Here is a 20,600-nt window from a genome sequence, read left to right as displayed (position 1 = left end):
AAGAGGTTCCCAGAATGCAATCAGAATGCACGCTGCAACGCACTTCTCCCTCCCATATCTTTCCTTTATCCCATTGCTTCTGAGCAATAGATATACACATTCATGGCTTTGTATGGCAACATATGGGGAATAACAGGCTGTTTGATTGCAACAGCACAGCTGAAACATAAACTCTGAACCTTCACAAAGTATCACAGGGTTGGAAGGAACCCCAAAGCCCCCCCAGCCCCACCCCTGGGTGCCCTCCAGCTCAGAGACCCCATCCGTGACCTCAGGCATCACCAGGGATGGGTCACCCACAGCTCTGTTTGCAGTGGCAAACACAATACAAACCCTGAATATAAACTGTACCTGCTGAGGTTTCCACAACCACACATAATTCAACAATTCAGATTTGTCAGGGCTTTTCCAACCCATAGCAAACCTGGAGCCCTGAAGCACGAGGCGCTGCCTTCTGCTGATGGCAATCAGTTCCAGCTTTCTTTTATCTATCTCAGCTTCCAAACTGAAGGGCTTCACTTCCTGCCTACTGGTTGCAGCTTCCAAACACAGAGCCCCCAGCTTCTCTGCCCCAAATTTGGCCACCCATTCCGGTGTCCACGACTTTTAATTTCTGAAAATTCATTACAGGTATTACATGGAATAGGATGCACCACTTTAGACTGAACAGTGTCATTTCTCGTGCAGGTTTCTATTAAACTCTGTTAAAATCTATTAAAATTTGCCTCTGCTTTGACATGCTCACCAAACATTCCTCCAAAACGTTTCCCTGCTTGCAGCCATGTCAGCACTTTCCCTGCTCTGCTCACAGCACTCTGCTGCCAAGTGACTCAGGATCTCCACCCATCATCTTCTATGACCCAAACAATCATGGAATCATAGAATGGCCTGGGTTGAAAAGGTCCACAAAGATCATCTAGTTTCAACCCCCTGCTATGTGCAGGGTCGCCAACCAGCAGACCAGGCTGCCCAGAGGCAGCAATGACAAACAGTTCACCTTTTCTCAGCATTATGCCAATTTTGTGCTTTTCCTGCCTTTACTTCCATCAGCCAAAGGGGCAATGAGGAGCTGCAGCCCCTTCCTCCAAGTACATTTCCCATGTTTTCCTCCAGCTGTGCCCCTGGCATGGGGTTGGTTCCCTCCTTGCTCCCTGTCCTAAGAGAACTTCCCCATTGCTTTGCCACACACCACTCCAACAGCTGTATTTTCTCTTTATTTTAGCACCACAGCTCTCCTGACATTGTCATCCAGGGCTTATTCTGCATCCTTGCACTACGTCACATTGCCATCTCCACAGATTCCACACACAAATGCAGTAAAATAAAGGGGACACCATTCTGAGAAATTCTGATACAACTCACTAAAGTAATCCTGTTATATAAAAATCATACGTGCACAGATGGCAAGGTTAATTGCATTTTACAATAGGCCTCCTCTGCAGGCACATCACTAGAAATGTGCATGGCTGATTACGAGCAAAACAAATATTTTTCTCGAGTTCCAATTCAAAATACAGTTGGCTTATTAAATGTTTTGTAAATTCATTGATGCAGCAAGAACCTGACATCACGCAGTGTGCTACAAGGGTTGTATTTCCTAACAAGATTATACATTGTATGGTAACTCTAGAGAGCTGTAAATCCGCAAACAAAACGTGGGCATACACTTGGGGAAGATGGAGAAGTGGCTGTACATCAGTGAAGGCAATGGGACCTGCTTACCATCTCACATACACAGCTGTGGCTGCAGGCTGGTCCAAGCTGTGCTGCAAAGCTGCATTACAGGTGGTGATAGAACTGCTCTGCCACACCTTGCCCAGCCCTTTGTTAGCTCAGTCTTTATGCAAACATGACCCTTTCTGATGGAAGCCTTTCACCTGCACAGTGGGGAAAGTGCTGTTAAGTTGCCCTGCCTCCTTAAAACCCTATAGGAACGAATCAGACAAACCTGGAAAGGCAGAGATGTGCAGGTGGATGCTGAGCCACGGGGATTCACCTACAGAGAAATGTGCTGGGATTCTCACCAAGCATTTCATGCAGAAAACACCAAGTGTCCCATGTAGGGCACAGCCTGGGATTTGTCTTTCCAAGCAGATTTGACGTGGAAGAGCCTCTGCTGCACAGCCAGGCACTTCACTGCCAGCAGATCCTCACAGCAAGGGTTGCCCAGAGATGTGGTGGATCCCCATTCCTTGGAGACCTTCAAGGCCAGGCTGGAAGGGTCTCTGAGCACCTGAAGGACCTGGTGGTGTCGCAGGAGATGGTCTTTAAGGGTCCTTTCCAACTCTATGAGGAAAATCCCACTGCCTGGCAACCACCAGGTCTACAGCCAACGTTGACTGTTTTCTCCATTTCTTGTAGCTAGGGAAACACATGCTTTCTGAGCAATTACCCTCAGCTGTCACTATGCATGGGTCACATTTGACCCTCTGTGATTTTCAATGCAATGACAGGCTCCCAGCAACCAGCCCCAGTGCCCTTTGTGGGGATGATGTGCAGTGATGCCCACTGGAAATGAGGAGACACAAATCAGGTGAAGTCAGAATTTAGCAGCTGTGCTGATTGCAGAAATGTACCTTCCTTAGCAGACCTATCCATACTGATTTTTTCTCTGAAACACTTGATCATAAGGACAACTGAGAAATGGAAGTTTGAGATAAATTGTGAAAGCCAGTACAAAACAAAAATCTTATTCATAATTCATTTGTAGAAGTCTCATCTGAAGTTTTCCAACACTATTCAAGCTGGTTGAATAATTCAAAGAGATACGAATTTATTCAAAATAACAGCAAAATTTGGGATATCTGACCTTCCTCTGCACCCCCAGTTCTGCTGTAGCATGAGTGACAGCAGATTTGTGTCGGTGTCAATGAAAATGAATCAAAGCAAATAGACGTGGGAAACAAAACCATCCCATAAACTACACTGAAATACAAATATACAAATCCAAAAATATGAAAAACAAAAGCATTGCGCCATAAACCTTCAAAACAGCTGCAGGATCAAGCTGACTTTGCCTAAAGAGATGGAAGTGCAGTAACTCTGTTTGTGAAGCCCGAGGTTCATCTTGGCAGACTCAGCCTCCTCGCTATTCTTTACCACTATTTTGTTCATTGTCATTATAAATGTGCAGAAGCTGTATTAGCAATTCACTGCCTTAATTAAAAGAAGGAAAGTGTTCACTAAAGGAGGTCACTGAAACTTCCATGATGCTATCAGTAATGCTGCAAAGCAAATGCAGACATCGCCGAAGGAATGCAGGCGATAAATGTAAGGCCAAAAAAACTGCAATTCAGTTCCCTGATCTCCATCTGGCAAACATATTCCCTTTAACAACAGGTGTGAAAGCTGTGTGCAGAACGAGGGCTGTAGAGATGCCTGCATAGATGGAAAAGTGATCGATGCTGGCAGGGAGATGCGATGGGCTTGGGAGAGGCAGGGAAATGGAGAAACACACAGGTTGGCTGCTGAGAGAGGCGTGGATCAGCACTGCCAAAAAACATGTGCTACCAGAGCTATCATGGCAAACAGGCACTAAGAGCTACCAAGGCACGCATGTGCAGGCAATACAGGCACTGTCAGAGCACTGAATCCAGGAGCTCAAAGTCCCCACATTTCCTATTGCTTGGGGAAAAAGGGAAAAAGAGGGAGGAAAACTTTCCTTCCGACTTCAGACTTCCTGTCTGAGCTGGGGCTGAGGTGGCCAGGAACAGAGCAAAGCAAAGGGAACCCACGCAGAGGTCAGGTTTTTGTGCATGCCACAAGTGCTGGGGAGACTGTAGGCTGCCAGCAGTGCCACATCCCTGCAGAGCTGGGCAGAGGCAGCACATCCTGCCTGGGAATGGATGGAGAACAGCCCTACTATGCTCTGCTAGCTGGAAACAAGGCAAGCAGTCACAGGAGCACAGAATGGCTTGGGTTCTCTTTAGAAAATGCATAGCAGAATTTTCCAGCATACAATTAAAATCAAAGCTTTAGCAGTTGATGATAACAACTGATCCTTTGGGTCAACATTATACTTGTAGCATCTAGTTGTCAAAGGTAAGTATTAACTGCAACTTCTGTACACAAAGGCAGCTTCATATCCAGAAGGTGTGTGATGCCCATGTGCTACAAAAAGGCAGAACAATGAGGTCAGTACTCAGGCCTGGCTGGAAGATGCTACGAAATGAGAGGAGCAGTGCAGTCTGGGTGCCCTCCTGTCCCCATCTCACACACAGCTGGTGTACCCAACAGCAATCACTCTGTTGCCTATCACAGTGTGGAGTGTGAACAATGAAGGCATCCTGCAAATTAAGCCCACTTCCTCAAACATCCCCTTCTACCTTTTTTTGTTTGTTTGTTTTCACGTTCTTTTTAATTTAAAGAAAAACCATCAACACAAAACCAATCCTTCTGCCTTTATCTCTGACTTTTCCTCAAACAGTTCCAACTACCAATTAGATACAGAGCTGGGACCACTTTGACCCAAAGCTCTTAGAGGTTGTAAAGAAAGTTGGGTTTTCATTTCTAAAACCATCACCAAGCACTCCTCTCCTCCAGGATGGTAAAGACTTCTTTTCCACCACACTCTACTTAGTACACCATACAAGTTGGTGGAAACCTTTGCTGTTATGCATCTCAGAATCATGTTTCGATAAAACTGCATTATATTTCACGGCTGGTCACTGTAAGCATCATGCTGAGAAAATCCAATTACACCAACGCACAATTAACTCACACCACAGGTAAAGCCAAAGCTCTGCTGGTGCAGCTTGGCCTCAGCACCCTCACAGGAGATGGACAGCCCCCCGAATGACTTAGTGAATCATAGAATCCTAGAATGGCCTGGGTTGCAAAGGAGCACACTGCTCATCCAGTTCCAACCCCCTGCTATGTGCAGGTCACCAACCAGCAGCCCAGGCTGCCCAGAGCCACATCCAGCCTGGCCTTGAATGCCTGCAGGGATGGGGCATCCACAGCCTCCTTGGGCAACCTGTTCCAGTGCCTCACCACCCTCTGGCTGAAAAACTTCCTCCTAATATCCAACCTAAACCTCCCCTGTCTCAGTTTAAACCATTCCCCCTTGTCCTATCACTATTCAGCCTCATAAACAGTCATAAGGAAGCTGACAGTACAGTTTGCATTTAGCACATGCTGCTGAATTATAATCACAGAATGGCCAGGGTTGGAAGGGACCTCAAGGATGATGAATCTCCAACCCCCTGCCACAGGCAGGGCCACCAACCTCCTCATCTAATGCTAGACCAGGCTGCCCAGGGCTCCATCCAATCTGGCCTTGAACACCTCCAGGGATGGACGGGGCATCCACAGCCTCTCTGGGCAGCTGTTCCAGCACCTCACCACTCTCACAGCAAACAACTTCCCCCTGACATCCAACCTCAATCTCCCCTCCCTCAACTTCAAACCATTTCCCCTCGTCCTGCTGTTATCTACCCTTTCCAAGAGTTGATTCCCCTTCCGTCTGTAGGCTCCCTTTAGGTATTGAAATGCTGCAATGAGATCTCTCTTCCCTTGCAGTGACATCGTAACATGTTGGCTGTGCTTGTCAAGCCTTCCTTTGTATTCATGAATTGATGCTAAACAAAAAAAAAAGAAAAAAGGTAACTCTGAAATACCTGATTTCCATAAAACCCAGACTATGCTGGTGCTGCACTTAGGGAGATCAGTCCACAGGTCTACATCTGGGGGATCATCTGCACAAGCAAGTACCAGCTTCGGGATTCCTTGAGAAAGTCAGAACTACAGACTGAAAAAGAGAGAAAAAAAGAGCTTTACAGATGTTCTTGCAGCATCCTTCCCAACATCCAAAGGGCTTTTGATTAGTTATTAGATTAATTTCCTCATTCCACTCTAACTACAATGTATGGAGATTCATTTATTAAAGGTTTCTTATTAGACAAAGAGTCCTAAACTATTGATGAAAGAAAGACTTTGAGGCCAGCTCCTAATGAGAATGTGTCGTCTTTAAACTTCTATTGAACTTCCAGATGTCCTTTGAAGCAGGAAAGTATTTTAAAAAGTTTCCTACAGTGGCATAAAACTTTTAGCTTTATACATTTTACAATAAACTCCTAAACCCATGGAGAGATCTGAAAGTATGAAGCAACAAGTCTGCCTATTAAAGCCCCTGTCTTTTGTTGGGTATTTCACTTGCATTAACTGGGAAATTGCCCAGCCCCATTGTCGATAAGATAAACGTGTTCTCCTTGGAAAATGTGACCAGATTTTAATACAGGATTCATCCTGGTAATTTCTTGTTTCTTTCTAGATACGCTGTAATGGTATCTGCTTTGAAGTTCTTTATCTTGCTTTATCTCTTCTTCTTTAAGGAGCAATTTCTTGCTATCTCTTGTGCAGGAACTAGCCTTTACACAGAAGTCTGGAAGTACAAAGAATAAAAGCCAGCCTCGCAGAACTGTGAGATGTGTCTAACAGAATTGTCTGCACTTGTTCAAAAACAGCAAAACCTTATGCCTGCTTTTCAAGTCTCCTAGACTGTCGATGCATTGAGAAGCCCAGCCTTGGAACGACACCTTGGTTTTGTGTTCAGTTTCTCTGAGCCCAGACCAAGAAGGGCTGAGTATTCTTAATGCAAAGCATCTACAGCTGAAAATGCCATCCATATGGCTGCTGATCACACAGTCAAGCAGCTGCTGGAGAGTAAAAACTGGACTGAAGTGCACCCATAAGGGAAATTGCAGAAGTTCTTGTTTTTGGAGCAGAAATCCAAAATGTTCACTCAAGCCATTATGCTCCCATTTTTTTACTGTGAAAACATTGCAGAAGGTGAGTGTCAGTACCTCCCACAGGGCACCAGCAGTGGCATGGCTGGTGCATCATCAGCCCACACACAGAGCCAGGCTGAAGGGATTATGGCAAGAGAAGGCCATCCAGCCCTGCAGATTCCCAAAACTTTCCCCAGGCTCGCAAAACAGGGAAGAGATACACTAAGGCAAGATGAACTGCATTAAGAAGGACATCCCAAGGCCTGCAATCTTTGGGAAGGTCACCAATGAGGCTGAGTTAGAAACCTGGTGTTCTCAGCATCCCACTTTAACAAAAGGAAAGATGCTTTGCCAGCAGCACCATCCCACTGGTGAGCACAGCATCCTCCAGTGTGACCTACTGCTCCCCACTGGCAAGGAGGGATCAGCCAAAGGGTCTTTTGCCTATCATCTTCTAATCTCAGCATCTCTTCCAAAAGCATGGTTTTACTACTACTTCACACACTGGTTTCACACAAATCTCAAACCTCACTTAGGATACCTGACCTCAGTGGATGCTCCCATGGCAACCAACAACAGCCTTTGCCTGGGAGCACCAGCACAAGGTAACCCAGGACACAACAACTCGAGGTCTCACACCCTGCTCTTCAGAGTCACCCAACAGGTGGGTAAAAAGGACCCCTGTTGGGGTAAGATGGAGGAAAGAAGAATGCAGGGACAAAGCTGGGTTATTTAAGACCTGTTTTCAGGTGAACCAGGGCTATTGCCTTGCAGCAGTACACTCAGCAGGCTGCTGCCACATCCCACAGTCCCAAAGGCTGCTTGAGCTCTTCCAGCTGTTGACACTCCATTTGAAGAGGGAAATGGAAGGTGGGTTATGCAACTGTCATGTCAGTATTAGCTACTAATATAAGTATTAAGAAAACATGACTTTTTGCCATAAAATATTCAGGACAGAACACATACATATGTATTAGTTTTAATCAAACTGAATGAGAAAGTTGTTCTGACTTCAGCTTTTGGAAACCAAAACAAATTTGGGCTGACAGCTGCTACCTGCTTTCTTTGCAGAAAGAAAACATGAAGAATGAGGAAGAATAAACATTCCACAGGACATCCTTTGGGAACCAGTATCAGATACAGGCTCAGGATGCCAACAGGAATAAAGTCAGCACTGCCAGGTGTGGCTGCTCACAGCCCTGGGCAACTGACCAGGGAATGGGACTGGAGCATCACAAAGGGTCCCCTTCAACCTCAATTACTCCATAGGAAAGGAATCAGAAAACAGCTGTATACTCTGCTAGCTAATAATAGTGTGCTTTTTGTTGGTAAACATTGTATATGTGTATGTCTATCAGTATACATGCTGAGTGGACTCTGACATATCTATATGAGATCATACAAGAGAGTCAATCATCTTTATCCCTCTATTTGTGCTATCCAGATGCCAAGCTCAGACAACACATCTGGGAGTGGAATTTCTTTTTTCATCCCAAAATAAAGCCTGCCTGTGGAACCTCAGTGTCCTGCTGACACAAAGCAGGGCAGGATGGGCAGTGCCCCCAAGAAAAAGCCAGGTGAGAGCTGTGCCCATGAGGGTGTCTGTGAAGCACAATCCCTACAAAGTAAGACCTGTGTGATTCAGGTCATGCCCTACTTACTCAGGGCTGTGCTATGTATCAGAATCTAGTTCAACACAGCCAAGAATTTCTCACTTTTCACAGAATCATTAGAATCACTGAGGTTAGAGACCACTGAGATCACCAAGTCCGACCACTGACCCATCACCACCACACCCACCGTGCCCATTTTAGGGTCTCACAAACATTCCCATACAGTCTTTGAGCCTTGAGTCCTCACTCACTCACAGACACATGATCCCAAGCACTCTGCAAAGCAAGGCTCAGGCTCATTACAGGGTTATTAACTCCCATGGCTAATGGAACCTCCATCAATGGCTGTATCAGAGCTGCTGGGAGCCGCTCAGCCTGGCTTCTGCACCAGGGCCCCTCAGGTTGGGCTTGGCTTGTCTCTTTAATTCATCTTTTATTTGTGTTTTCCATTAGGATCACACTCTCCCCTCATTCTCCTTTTAACCCACACAGTGTATTTTATGGAACTGTAGCATAGAACAAAGATAACAGCGATCTCCACAGAGAGCAACAGAGTTTGTACATCCTGCTGACCCTCCTGAAGGGCAAGCAGAATTGCACCCACGTTATATGGTCATGCACCCACATTATATGGTCATGCACCCACGTTATATGGTCATGCACCCACGTTATATGGTCATGCACCCACGTTATATGGTCATGCAATTGTACTTCCCACAAGTAAACCAAAGTACTCATTCTTACAACTACAAAAGGTAATCCCTCTCATTTCAAACTGAGTGAAAGGATGGAAACCGGATCCCCGTTCCATAGACATTAATCAACTTCAGACTAAATTTAATGACGTTAACAGTCAGCTTTGGCTTTCATAATCACTCAAAGTGCACCTACTTGATCCTGAGCTTTTTGTTCACAATTCAGCAGTATTTTATAGTCCACAAAGACTCAGAAGCTTCATGTTCTGAACAGGGAAGGAACCACACGATTAATATTACTATTCATTAGTTTATCCAACTCAGTCAAACTTAAATGAAGTGCACAAAACTCCAGGATGACATCAGGCACACGAACGCCCATATTTAGAATTTTGATCAGTCACAGAAGAAAGCAAATCACGAGCCTGTCTGTATAATATAAGCTGCCCGGCTGCTGACAACAACTGTCAGAAATAACGCTGAGAAATAACGAGCTCTGGTTCATGAATGAAGTGTGTGTCAAGGTAAGAGAGCATCCCCTCGGCATTATAAACAGCACTTTGATGCAACTTTCATCAACAGTTTAATTTTTCTCTTTTATCTTGTCTCACACACTCCTCTCCTTCAGCAGCGCTCGCAGAGGAGCTGATGGCTGTGAAGGTGCTCCCTGAAGGCAGCAGGGGGTCCTGCCCACCTCATGGGGGGAGAGAGGGACATCCGAGGTCCCCACCTCACCATGCCCACTGACCACATCCCTCAGTGCCACATCTCCACGGCAGCCTTGTCCAGCCTCACAGCGGATAAAGGAGCAGCCAGGAGATGCTTCTGCTGCTGCCCTGTGTATATACCATGGTACATTCCAACATAAACAGTCACTGCCCTCTACTGTTACTCACAACAAATCGTCCAGGACAAAATTGCTGCTTTCTTCCCCATAAAAATCGCGGAATCACAGAATCACCAAGGTTGGAAAAGTCTTGCAAAATCATCCAGTCCAACCATCCATCTACTACCAATACTTCCCCACCAGGCCATGTCCCTCAGTGCCACATTCCCATGGTTTCTGAATGCCTCCGGGTGACCCCACCACCTCCCTGAGCAGCCCATTCAGCCCATCTTCACTCTTAAACTAACGTACTAATCCCTATTCTAGACAAACCAACCTATGTCATAACCACAGTTCCTAGTTTCACAACGTCAGTGGTATTGATACTGAAAGGTTTCAACAATTCAGTTAGCATTTAAAGAATAGACCCCTTGATGCTCCAGACAGACAGGACCATGGGCAGCTTGTTCTAGTACCAGATCTGGAGGTTGGTGGCCTTGCCTGTGGCAGAGGGTTGGAATGATCCTTGGGGTCCCTTCAAACTCAAGCCATTCTATGATTCTTTCAGAAGTTTTTCCTAACATCCAACCTGAAATTCCTCCCTCTCCAACCACATCTTGGACAGGGAGGGCAGCACGTACCAAACCACACGCTGGTGCCTGGCTCTTGCACTCAAGCATCTCATTAAATATCTGTTTATGGACATACAGTGCTATGGGGAAAGTATCTCTTACTTACAGCTCCCAGAGAATTCTATTCTGCTATTAATTACAAATATAAATAAGTAATGCGCTGCTGTGCTTCTCTGTATTTTTTTTATTTTTTAATTTGGATTTGAAACGTTGAAAAATTAAAAAGTTTTACACGCAAACCTACCTGGATATTTAATCCTCTTTGCAGGTTGGTGTATAGGTTTCACACCTCGAGGCGCTGGCACGTAATTAACATGCCCTTCTGCCACCACAGAAAGGATTCTGGAACTTATCAGAAAACACCTTCTCTAATTTTGGTATGCAAAGTTCTGATTACAGTATGAATTTTTTATTTCTTAATTCTTTACCTTTTTTTTTTTTTTTTTTTTTTTTCACCCCCCGGGTATTGAAACATAATTAATTCTGCTTTACTTTTTCTAATAGATTTATGTGTATTACCATATATATTAAATTTTCACTTCTGTAACTTTTTTTTTTTTTTCCAGTTTTGTTGCTTCCCACACTGACGGTGTTCACTTCATTAAAAACATGTAATCCCTGAGCTGCAATCAAGACATAATTGCACATTTTTGTATTCTAATAACACACACATTCCTCATATTTTATTAGTGCAATTCCTGGCTATGCTTATACAACCTGGAGGAACCTTCCTACCTGAAATGCTTACTAGAACAGGGCTATTTCATTCAATGGAAATGGAAGAAAGTAGTAGAGTGCAGGAGTTTATCCCCCTTACAGCCTTTTGATATTCTGTTTTGTGGTATGATATACCACAGAAACTGTTGTTAGCAATTACCTTCTACTTGTAATAAGCTGTCAGAAATACCAGGGAAGAGCTGGAATAGTCACTTCAAATCCCCTGGCAAGACGACAGCTCTCACTGAAAACCTGAGATCAAATCAGAGATGTGTCTGGTGACAGAAACAACGAAACTTGGAGCCCACATGGGTGGGTGACCCCTGCCTTTGGGAAGTGAGCAGGTTTCCAGCTAAGGGATGCTGCATGCAGCTGGCTCTCCTCCTGTGCCATCCCAATAATGCACTGATGTAATGAATTCAGCCTCCTGGCCTGCAACCATCACAGTATCCACTCCACATGGGATGTGTAAGGCTGGAGCACATCCTCTTGGATGTAGGGACACCTCTGGGTGTCATAGAGCCATAGTATGGTTGGGTGGGAAGGGCCCTCACAGCCCACAGCCCCACTCTTGCTGTGGGCTGGGTGCCCCCCAGCTCAGGCTGCCCAGAGCCCCATCCACAGCCTTGGGCACCTCCAGGGATGGGGCACCCAGAGCTCTGGGCAGTGCCAGGGCCTCAATACCTCTGGGTAAAGAATTTTCTACTCACATCCAACTAAACCTCCTCTCTTTTAGTTCAAAATCATTCCCCCTTGTCCTATCGCTATTGATTGGAGAAGGGGGAATGGCCTCAAGTTGTACCAGGGGAGGTTCAGGTTGGGCATTAGGAAAAATTTCTTCTCTAAGACAGTGTTTAGGTGCAGGAATGACCTGCCCAGGGTGGTTGAGTCACCATTGCTGGAGGTGTTCAGGAACCAAGGAGATGTAAAGGGACATGGTTTAGTGGGGAAATACTGGTGGTAGATGGATGGTTGGACTGGATGATCTTGGAGGTCTTTTTCAACCATGGTGATTCTATGATTCTACCTCCCTCCTGCTTATAAGCTCCCTTTATACAAAGGAACATCAATATATATTAAAAAATATATATATTTGTATTCCAATAGTGCACTGACAGGCTCTGTTTTGCACTCACATTTACTCAAAGGTTCAGAATATTGCCCATGGAGCGGATCTGTCCTAATGGACAACATCCCCTATGCTTTCTGAACAGTCAGTTCCCTTCATGTGGAAAACAATCTGCCTCTTAACCAACATTCAGAAGAAAATGACACATGTATACATATTTATGCAACTCAAGCAGTTGTTATGTGATGTGCTGTACAGGCAGACAGCTCAGCACATCACTACACCCAAGACAACCCACTCTACAAAGGGCTGATGGCAGCAGTGCATCCTGAGCCCACAGCACAAACCAACGCCTGCCGGCAGCGTTTCATTTAAAGTCAGTAATTCCAATCTGTGTTCCTGCAAAAGCATAGTTAAACACCAACGCTCTGTTAGAGCAATATTGATGGTTTGCTTGTTTGCTTAGGAAATCCCTGAAATCACAAAGTCGATTGTATAAACCCACAACCAGCAGACCAGATACCGTGTAGCACAGAGAAAAGAAAAGGGGCTTTGAGATGAAACTGGAGGAGCATCCTGGGCTCCCCCCCAGCTGCCAGAACTCCACTGTGTTTCATGAAAAAGAACAAATCATGGACACAGGAATACCTCCACACACAGCTAGCTAGCACAGACATCCTGGGCTGCGTTCAGTATATTTGTTTCCATCTTCTATAGCCAACTCTCCATATCTCTGGGCTGGATTCCTACAGTATCCCAGCTGCCACCTGGGTTCTGCAGCCCCATGGATGTGGGGATGGCCACAGATGCAGCAGTGACAAGTGCCACTTGTCCCCCCCAGGAGTGACACTGTGCCTAACAGATATGCAGCCTCATCCTGCTGCTGTCAGGTTTGAAATCACAGGTAAGGGACAACACACCTTGTGGTGAACTCCAGCAGCTGGGTGATGGCACGCCAATCCCATCCCCTATTTGCTCCTATGTAATCTGTCACCCTGTGATGCAGTCAGGGCAACAAATCCAGGCCCTACACAAGGTCTATTGTGCTCCCAGCAGAAAGGCAAGGAACCATGGCTCCCTGTACCAGGATAAGTGAGGATGAGACTCAGCACTCTTCAGCAGAAAGAGCTCTTTACTTCTGAGGATTTAAACATTATTATTAAATAGAGCGCTGCGTAACTAAAAGGTTCACTGAATACATTCCAAGTTGTTCCCAGTGACATCACAAAACACCCCTATTGCAGAGCCAGTCGTTGTCAAGACAGCCAAACTCCTCTTCTTTGTCCTTGGACACGAGTTAGCCAGTACAATGCCATCCCATCTCAATGTGGGTCAGCCTCAATTCCATACACGTAAGGCAGAAGCCACAGAGGAACACCTGAGCAGCAGATGAAAGTTCCACACTGGCTTTACTAGGTTGGCTTTGTTCAGCCACAAAGCATCAATGCTGCACCCCATCCAAAAGTTGCAGCAGGGAAGGCTCAGACCTGGAGGGAAAGGTGGAAATGTAGGCATGCTTATAAAATACCTTGTGGGCTGATGAGCCAACCTTACCTTCTCCAGGTTGAGTCTTTGCTCAGAAACCAGGTAACAGCGCAAGCAAACTTTAAATGAGACACATACTGAAGATCCCACCCAAAAGTCATCCTGCTCATTATGATGCACAGCAAAAGTGAATAGTGTCCAAGCATGGGGGCAAAGGAAAAAAGAATCTAACACCAAACCCCTGCCAGCCCTTCTTTCTGCCCCATTCCCACCTGCAGCCATCTCCGAGACAGAGCCCATACACAAATGGCTAATTATCATCATTGGTCACAGTGAATGAGGACACATTACAGCCTGATACCTTCAAAGCGAAGCCCAGCACAAGTGAAGAGAGGAGGTGGTACCTAAGTAAGACTAACACCACAAACCCTATTTTTCACCAGGATTGTTTCGTGCACTTTCATCTTTAGTTCATTGCTTTGGTGACAACAAGCAACGGACAGCTAATGGACACCATTTCTGCAGTAATAAAACACTGGAAGATAAAAGGTAGTGTGAACACAGGTTAAATTAAATTTACAGATGAGACTCACATGGGAAAACCACAGCAGTTTGACTGGGCAGCAAGACCAGGGCATACAGACCCATGCCATGTCCCATACAGGCACAGAAATGCCAGGAAGACAGCATCTTGCCTGGCTCCATACATAGGTGGGCTTTAAGGACACTTGCAATGCCTCTATTCCTTGTGATTGTGATTAGCCCTATGGTCACCTACAGTGACAAGGTCAGAAATTTCATCGTGGGCACTAATTAGCACTGCACAAGGGGCTGAAACCGCAGGCTCCTCCAGATTGTTTTTGCCCAGAAAGGCTAATTAAAAGCTAACAATAGTTCTGTAATTAACTGCTTAACAGTCAAAATATAATTTGGGGGTTAAGTGGTTTTATTACGTTAGATCAAGATATTACCAAAAGAGCCTCAAAAGCAGCGCGCAGGTTTACACAGCCCTCAATCCCAAAGAGAATCAGAATAGGATTACAACACAGATTTCACTGGCATGCTTCCCCTTTGGGTCCACTTTTAACCTCTCGTGCTGAATATAATGCTTTAGGTGAGGGATGTGGTCAGCAGCATGGTGGGGATGGGTTGGGATAAGGGTCACGGAGCTCTTCTTCAGCCATCTCTGATCAATGTTGGTACCATGATTTTATCTCACTATCATTATCACAGCGATAGCAGCACTCGTGAGGCCATCCTCCAACACTTGTGAGCTTTGCTAAACAGCATCTGTACAGGGTGAGCTTCTCCTCTTTCAGCTTTTAGTTATGCGTTCATTCTACCCAATTGCTATTAGCAGTTCCTGAGCTGTTCTATATTAAACAATAATAATATTGCTAGATGAGCCCATCCTCTCACCCCAATGCATTTCTGGGCAGGTCTGCTACAATGCCCTAAATCCAACTGAAAACACTCCAACCATTCAGATTCTTCCAATGCTGCTGTAATCAGCCCCATCTAATGAACTTGTGTTAAACACAGAGCAGGTAGCTGGTTAATGAAAGCAGTGTGTATTTCACGGCACATGGCAGGATGTTGGCTGCAGGAAACAGGACACTGAGCTCCAGGAATTAATGGAGTTTGGAGGGAGCAATCCATAACAGCTGACTGACACACCAAGGTACACCTTATTTATTAGCACGATCTATAGAGGAAGGGAGGCTGGCACCTGATGGAGAGCTTCATTAAAACATGGTGTCAGTCTTACATTATCTAAATTACGCCTAGATCCATACTTAATTGCATTGGATTAGCCCAAACAGGAGTCCCCTCTCAGGAAATAATGAGCTTCATACCTGACACTGAAAGAGACGAGGATGAATTTGAGTGCTTTGATTCTTAATCAGGCAATTATATTTTCTTCTTGCTCCAGAATTAATTAAAAGACGAAAACAGCTACAACATAAAGATACTTCTAGGAGAAAAACACATACAACCACTTGTAAAAAGCCAAAAGAACCATATGATAGGGAGCCCAGCCAGCTCTTCTTCCTTAAAGATGGAAGTCAGACACAGCTCACCTGTTTCTAAAACGTGAGGCAGATAGCCTTGCAAAATTAGACATTTTTTACATGTATTCCTTATAAAAGAAAGCTCCACTGAGCTCACCTTGACCACAGAGCCCCTTGGAATGGGTGTGACATCACCCTGCATGGAGCTGCTGGTGGGCCAGACCAGATCCCCCCATCCCACACTGCATCCCACAGCACCAAGAGGAGCTGAAGGCATGGCCCTAACAGCCACCAACTCCTGCACATCCTCCTACCTTCTCACAGAAGGACCAGGAAGGAGACCTGCAAGCACCAACTGACTCCTAACTCCTTCCAGGCTCACTCCTCAGCCTCAGCAGCAGCACCCAGGCAATAACCCAGCCACCCAAAGGCCCTGGCTGGGTTCTTGCTGGAGGAACCCACCTTGATGAGCTACAGCTGAGGGAGGCTTTCACCTGGTGTTACATTGCTGCCCATGGTTGCTTTGTGCCACAGTTTTTCTCCAATCACCAAGTGATGAAAAAAGCCTCACAGGATTAACCCCGACAGCACCGAGGTTTGTAGAGCATTTCAACGACCCTGAGATAATCAAGAATTTGTTTGCTGAAGAAAACTGGAAACCTAAAAATCACAGCAGCTGAACAAATTATTTCAAATGCTGCCTCATTTATTTCATGGTGATGCAGATTTGCAGAAAATTAACATAAGATGTAATTTCAGTAGCTTATGTTGAGCTGAAAAATGCAATAAACCCAAGAACTGTGCCACGGATCTCCTAAAGTTCATAGACTTCCCATGGACTGCAGCACCTCTACTCCTGATGTAAGCCAACACTAAATGAAATTTTGTTGGTTTTTGGCCAACCTTTGAAAATCTACCTATACTCAATTCACTGTAATTACAGCATAGTTTTGGTAGCAACTGGACCTAATGTCTATTTAGTCTGCAGTTGTCATTTCGAGCCCCTCTGTGATGGACCAAAGCACTTCTGGTTAAAATGTGGCTTTGGGTGACAAGCTCTCTCCCTCTGAAAACAGCAGGAAGCAAATAATGGTTTCCAAGAAAATCCAACCCCGTTCTATAGAATCACAGTCACACAATGGTTTGGGTTGGAAGGGAGCTTTAGGACCATCCAGTTCCAACCCCCTGCTATAGGTAGAGACATCTCCCTCTGGAGCAGGTTGCTCACAGCCCCATCCAGCCTGACCTTGAGTGCTTCCAGGGAGGGTTCATCCACTGCTTCTCTGGGCAGTTCCTGTGTCTCATCACCCTCACAGTGAATAATTTCTTCCTAACATCTAGTCTAAATAACCATTTCCAAATACCTTGTAAAGGGGGACTCTCTATTCGTAGTTTAAATTAATAGTAGCTTGATTTCTTTTGTAAGGACACTTAAAAAGATTCTCCTTCTGAGCTACTGGAACTTCTATCCACACATTGGTACACAACTTTTTGTGCATGTTAAAACACAAAACTCCCTAGAAAGGTTCAGCATTGTGGTTTGTCACAGACTCCTCCTCAGCCCATCCACCAGCTCCAGGCAGTTTCAAGTGCTCCTGTCATTATGCTGCTGCTGATTTCCCTCATTGCACTTTCAGGTCAAGGCACACAAGAGAGTCTATCAAAAGCAGATGTAATTAGCACTCTGCAGAGTGCTGCAGGGTCACACAACCCTCAGCCCCCAACCCCCTCTCCACGTTGCCATCCCACTAGGGCCCATTTTGCACGCTCACCCCGTGCTCCTCGCGCTTCTTTTGACCCCAACGTGCCTTCCAGAGGGGATGCTTCCATAGTGTGCCATGGATGCTTCCCAGCACTGCACAGCCATGGCCTGTGGGAGGCAGCTGCAGCCCCACAGCTCAGCACAGGGAACGGCTGGATGTGCAGAATGAGGAAGGAGCAGGAGGGGCAGAAGGCAGAAGCCAACCTCTTCCCAGCCAAGCTCTTCTTCTTCAGGGGCAACGGCTGTTCATGAGGGTGGATAATGATGGCAGAAGATTGAATGGTTTTAAACTGAGACAGGGGAGGTTTAGGTTGGATATGAGGAGGAAGTTTTTCAGCCAGAGGGTGGTGAGGCACTGGAACAGGTTGCCCAAGGAGGCTGTGGATGCCCCATCCCTGCAGGCATTCAAGGCCAGGCTGGATGTGGCTCTGGGCAGCCTGGGCTGCTGGTTGGTGACCCTGCACATAGCAGGGGGTTGGAACTGGATGAGCATTGTGCTCCTTTGCAACCCAGGCCATTCTAGGATTCTATGATTCCCAACAGGGCAGCACTGGAATAATCCCACCAACAAACATGCAATCAAAAGAAGTACAGACCCACACATCTGCCCCCTACCTAGGATTCTTCCAAAGATTGCAGAGGTGATTCTCCCTGCTGTACAATTAGCTCCTTCACACACATCTCCCCTAAGTGTTTGCAAATCCTCCCATAAACCCTCCACAATGCAAACAAGCAAAGAAAAAGGAGATAATGCTCCTAGTGGCCAGCTAAATCCCTACAATACTCTTGGGGAAAAGAACTGCACAATGGCTGTCAGGCAGACACTTGAGCTTCTTTATTCAATGTGAGTAAATAATCTAATGAATAAATCTAGTTTCACAAAGTAAAATTCCCTGGGGTTTTCAGACATCAATTAAACACTACAAAGAATCAAAATGACCAATCGAGTTCTTGAAGTGAAACCCTGGGAAATTCTACACCTACTGAAAAGAGCCCTGAGTGACTTGATATCAGAGAAACTGAAATTAGGCACCAAAATCCATAGTAAGTGCCTAAATGAGGGTGAGGTCAGCTCCTTCAGTAATTTACTCATCAACATTCATCTTCAGGGCCCAGTCTGGAGTGCACAGGCTGCACAATAACCCTCTCCTATCCCATTCCTACCCAATTCTAGAGAAGCTTTGGGTGGTTTCCACAGACCCAGGCAGCTATGGGGACAGAATCATGGAATCACAGAATGGCCCAGGTTGGAAGGGACCTCAAGGATCATGACCTTCCAACCCCCCTGCCACAGGCAGGGTCACCAACCTGCACATTTAATACTAGACCAGGCTGCCCAGGTCCCCATCCAACCTGACAGGTATTGTGTATATATCCTCAATAAATGCTCCAGGAGAGCCTTTGGAATATTTTACTTATTTACTGATGAAAGAAAAAGTTTTCACTGCATACCCTCTGAGGACCTCTATAGCATATAGGGCGAGTTAGTGCTGGCACAGGGTACAGCATAAAGCTATCATCATTTTGCTCCTAATAATCAAACACAAAGTCCTGTCATGTGGAAGCTTTCATATTAAAAAGATGAAAACTAATTGCAGCCCTGTATTTTCATTATAAAAACATAATCTCTGTGCAATATTCAGAGGAGAAGATGTGTCATTTCCAGAGGAGGACAGGGCTGCTCTGATGGCAAACCAGCGCTGGTGGTTCCATAGTCATGAAAATCACACACAGGAGCAACAACCAACCATTCAGATGTACCCAGATTTTAAAAGAAAAATGCCAAACCCACTTGTATTGGTATTCACTCACATCACGCATCAAAAAAAGGTTGCACAGGAGTACAAACTGTAAGGCTGTTTCTATAGGAACCCAAAGGAAAAAAAATGCAAAGCACCAGCTCCATCTCTTTCCTTCCCTCCTCAGCCTGTTGGTGATTTTACACTGAGACTGAAGGTGCTCCCCAAAATGGCTTGTCATTATTCCTTATTTGTACAGGATTGGAGCAGTGGGGTCCTCATCCATCACTTACCAGTCGGCCTCCCAAAGAGCATTCACAGATCGTGGCTCCATGAGGGATTCCATGAGCATTTCTACAGCTAACTGAAGTATACAACAGCCATTGCTGCAGAACAAACTCAGCCCAAGGCAGCAGAATTTGCAGCCTACAACAAACCAGATACAACAATACCAAAAATACCCTCCCAAAAAAACAACAAAGAACACAGTTTTGAGATGCTGCAGCGAGGAGGAGTACAGCACAAACAGGTTAAAAACGAGCTTCTGATGCACCACTGAAAAGCAAGGATTAAAACTCCCAAACAAATTGGTTGTGAAGAAAGACATGTCACTGTGTCACCTGGGTGAGGGACATAAATCTGGCCATGCTCTGAGTGAGCATCAGGAACCTAGCTGTGATACTGAGGTTTCCAAAGCACATCCCTCTGTTCACTTTAATCCATCAGCATCACTGTTTGGGCTATCACATTCCTCTGAGCAATGGTTGGAGGCTGCCAGAGTACACTTAAAAGAGCTGTCACTAGCACAAAGGACCAGAAGGCACAGAGGATATGGGAACATGTTCAGACATCAAGGGCCAGAGAGCACAAGTGATGGAGCACAACGTCCATTGCTCCCCATCAGGAAAAAGTTTTTCTTGCATGGCATGTGGGATATTCCTCCAGGCTGGAGTGGCACAGGGTCTGTCCCAGCATTAGAAGCTATGGAATCGAGCACACATCCTCCCACCTCTGCACTGTGTGCTCAGACCACCCCCACCTGCACGATGGACCAGCAGTCCTTCTCTTATGGCACTGTCCATGCTTCCAAGTGGAAAACCACCATGCATACAGAAGTCCAAGACCTGGTCTGCCTGCATGAGTGGTTCCAATAAGTAACGTACTGCAAGAGTGAAGTCTAGCAGGCTGCAATGTTTAATTTTTTAACCTGGTTTCCACTGGGAGCTGATATGAAACCAGTGACTGCTTGATCATTTTGCCTGTTCCTATCAGTCCACCAGCATGTGGTGCAGAATTCCAGGCAGTGTGAAGAGGTGATGCTA

At 45.6% G+C, this 20,600-nt stretch overlaps 1 long non-coding RNA gene across 5 annotated transcripts in view; it reads right to left on the bottom strand.

Annotated features, from left to right (window-relative positions):
- LOC149917961 (uncharacterized) overlaps nucleotides 1-1,795 on the bottom strand; it is a 144,041-nt gene extending 142,246 nt beyond the window's left edge. For 2 of the 5 annotated variants that reach the window (XR_016467180.1, XR_016467179.1), the window contains exon 1: nucleotides 1,723-1,785. This is a non-coding gene — a long non-coding RNA (uncharacterized LOC149917961). The other 3 variants (XR_016467183.1, XR_016467182.1, XR_016467181.1) reach the window with 2 other exon arrangements.
- Nucleotides 1,796-20,600: the final 18,805 nt, after the last annotated feature.

Source organism: Phasianus colchicus, chromosome 5 (genome assembly GCF_987193195.1).
Source record: "Phasianus colchicus chromosome 5, bPhaCol1.hap1.1, whole genome shotgun sequence".
Taxonomy (NCBI): Eukaryota; Metazoa; Chordata; class Aves; order Galliformes; family Phasianidae; genus Phasianus; species Phasianus colchicus.
This window is presented reverse-complemented; position numbering and strand designations above follow the sequence as displayed.